This window comes from Clinocottus analis, unplaced genomic scaffold (assembly GCF_023055335.1).
Source record: "Clinocottus analis isolate CAN_PGR_092001 unplaced genomic scaffold, fCliAna1.0.p SCAF_312, whole genome shotgun sequence".
Classification (NCBI taxonomy): Eukaryota; Metazoa; Chordata; class Actinopteri; order Perciformes; family Cottidae; genus Clinocottus; species Clinocottus analis.
Window position 1 is genome coordinate 1 of NW_027176057.1, and position 3,206 is coordinate 3,206.

The 3,206-nt window shown below is 48.8% G+C and overlaps 1 long non-coding RNA gene across 1 annotated transcript; it reads right to left on the reverse strand.

Moving 5' to 3' along the window:
• Positions 1–87: 87 nt before the first annotated feature.
• Positions 88–2,146, reverse strand: LOC137798803 (uncharacterized). The gene is made up of 4 exons (XR_011079392.1): positions 1,978–2,146; positions 967–999; positions 760–789; positions 88–135 (listed from the first exon to the last, which is right to left on the reverse strand). It is a non-coding gene; the product is annotated as an uncharacterized lncRNA (long non-coding RNA).
• Between the last annotated feature and the right edge of the window lie 1,060 nt (positions 2,147–3,206).

A 3,206-nucleotide genomic window follows, 5' to 3' on the forward strand; every position in this document is an offset into this window, starting at 1 on the left:
CAAAGGGAACACGACCAGAAGACGTGGACGTTAGCAGACCGGACGCCACGCGCTCTGACGCCGTCGGCTCTGGGTTACGTCGCTTACCTTTACTGCCTTCTTGGCCTTTGGTTCCGGCTTGGGTGGGTTCGGTCTCTGTGGCGAGGGGAGAGGAAAAAGGGTGGAGAAGAGATTGAGACACAGCTACGCCCGGACTGCTGCGTGACCTAGAAGAGTTCGGCTAATCGAACGCTAAATAATCCCAGCAAGGAAACCGCTTTCACAGACATTGTCTGAGTGTTTATAACACATATTTCCACCTCTAACTGGGTTAATTAAAGATATTATACAATATTAACATACTAAAATAGGTAATAAGTCTGAAGTACACCATTATGCAAACTATTGGTATCTCATATGTATCGTACCAGCCATGAACATTTGAAATAATAAGACATAATATTATATTTTCGATCCTGCTGACGACTTTATTACAATGCAAGTCAAGACTTGAATATTCTTAACTAATTATTGACCATAATAATGTAAAAACAACATGTTTTGCAGTATTGTATTGCGAGGAATCAAATTGAAGTATTTCAGAAATCAAAAACTTGTTTCTACACCTTTCCATCTCTAAAAAAAAGGTAAAATATTGCTTTATTTAATTTGTATTACATGTGTGCGACTACTTTTAAGCGTTCTGCCACGATTTCCATGTTGTTGTTTGTTTTCTCTCAACGTGTGGATGTAAATAACTTTCTGTGCGTGTCTTCTTACCGATGATAACCGAGCTGATCTCCTCTGGGGCTGAAAGGGAACAGAGAGCGTCATCACAGGGCTTTTACTTTCATTTGGGCCACACACAGGAAACAACAACATTTATTCATTTTCCTGCCCATTTTGTTGATAATACCCCCCACATACTCATGACAATTCACATTTAATCACATGTACGTGGTGTTTCTTAACGTGCGCCCCTCTTACCTCCTCCCGATCTCCTCCATCTGTTACTGCTGTCTGAAAAACACAAACACAACTAGTCAAAATGTGTCCTTGGAGCAAAATACCACCACAAAGAGTCTAAAATGCTGTTTAAAGCGACGAGAAACTCTTGTTAAATGCTTCAGGCGCATATTAGGAACAATTGTCGACCCGCCGGGAAAACTTTTTGCTCTCGCGGCCCAACTATTTTTTGTGTCACATACAGGTGATTTTAAAGGCTCAGAGCCCCGCAGGGCCGCGGGCTGCGAGGGCGGAGACGTGCGGGCCTCTGGGTTCATGTTTTGAGGGCCAGGGCCCCCGTTTTCCCCCTCTCGTTTCACTCCCTCCCCTCTCTCTCTGTCTCATCTCTTTCTCTCATTCAATGCATGAAGCTCAGATTTGAACGCTGGCGCGGGAGCCTGTGAGAAAGGGGGAGGGACCTGCAGCCCGCTCGGCTCCCGCGCGCCACCGGGCGGCAGAGCCGCGTCACCGCAGCCGTCCGGGACTACGAACAAAGAGGGAAAATATACAATTTTATCGAAACGCGACGGCGAGTGCGCGTTTTCGCGGCCAAAACGCAAAGTAGGGGCACTGGAGCATTTTTTGGGGCCACTTTTCGCCGGTTTGGTGTCGAAATCGCGATACTCGGAGCGCTTGTTTCTCGGTAGGTCGGCGACGAAGGTGGACAAGAGCTGCAAAGCATGGCTGCTTGCTTGTGCTTTAACTGCATGGAGACCGAGAGAGACTTCTGACTCCCCCCCAAAAAAAGGACAGCGGCTCGTGCAAGAAAACGCGATTTAAAGGCCGTGGCCGCGCGGGAAAATATTGTTTTTCGCGCAAAAAAAATGTACATTATATCTAGAAAATAAGGCAAAAATTACCAGCGACATATAACGGTTATACATCACGTTATAATTAAGTAATGTCTCGCAGGGATGTCTTCACAATCGTTTTGCAATGCATATAACGCCGATACCCGCCGTCAAACTATTTGGACCCTTCGGGCTTACGTACCTTTCTCTTGGGCATGTTGAGCTCGCGGAGGTGTTCTGACAAATACAACTAAAAAACTGTTTTTTTCCTCAGTGGGTTTCAGTGCATGTGAAGACGAGCGTCTCCCTTATGCTCGGCAGTGTAGTAAACACACTGGAACAGAGAGGCGAGTGGTTGAATGGGGGGAGGGGTGCGGCTAAAGGCATGATTGATAGGCTCCCGGCCAATCAGGTGACGCCATTCGGGGGCTGCAGAACACTTGGGATTTTTTTTTTTTTTTTTTTTTTTTTTTTTTGGAGCCGGCGACGTCCTGAGGATCTGCGCGGAATGGCTCCTTCCCTTCTGCGGGGAGAGACGGGGAGGACGCCCGCGAGAGCGAAGGGGTGGGGGGAGGCGGAGGTGGTGGGAGGACAAGGAAGGGGGGACAAGAAGGTCTGTTGCGCTGGAGGACATGTTGCCCCCCCTTCTCTCTCTCGTACGAGGAAGAAGAAGAAGAAGAAAAAGAGGCCGCACGCGCCGTGCTACGGGGCCCCAGTGACGTGCCCCCCCCCCCCTCCCTCTCTCCACCCCCAGTGTAAAGCCATTCATCCCCGCTGGCTCGTCCGTAAAAAGCCGGGAGAATTCACCATAAATTCTCTCCGTGTTAGAGAGTCCAATATGGCGCCCACTCCTCACCGACAGATTTTTTTTTTTTTTTTTAAATGTATGTGTGTGTGTTGTTGTTGTTAGTTCAGTCAGTCAGTCGGCTTTTCCTAAATTCATTTCCAGAGGAGCCTCGCGTCGCCTGCGCCAGACGCCTGCAGGGGGCCCACAGAGCCCGCGTAACGAGGCTGCTGCTGCCGCTGGAAGACGAAAATGAGAGCGAGGCCCGAGCTGCTCCATACGCCACAAAAAAAAAAAAAAAAAAAAAAAAACATTCAAAAATCACAGCGTTTGTTTTTTTTATTATTTGCATTGTTTTTGTAACGTGCAATGGCCACGCCCACAATTAAAACCAGGAAACACCTGCAAACCGGTGCACGTGTTGCAGGTGTTGCTATCGAACTGCGGGGCTTTTTTTGTGCAGACAATGGGGGTCGATGCTGAAATATTCAGACAATATCACCCCCCCCCCCCCCCCCCCACGGTGGTGTCTTTGCCATCATAACAGGCCCACATCGCCCCCCCTCCCCTCCCCCCTCCCTCTGCACGCGCGTGAACCCTGTCTCAGTGTGCATGTGTGTGAGAGAGAGAGAGAGAGAGAGAGAGAG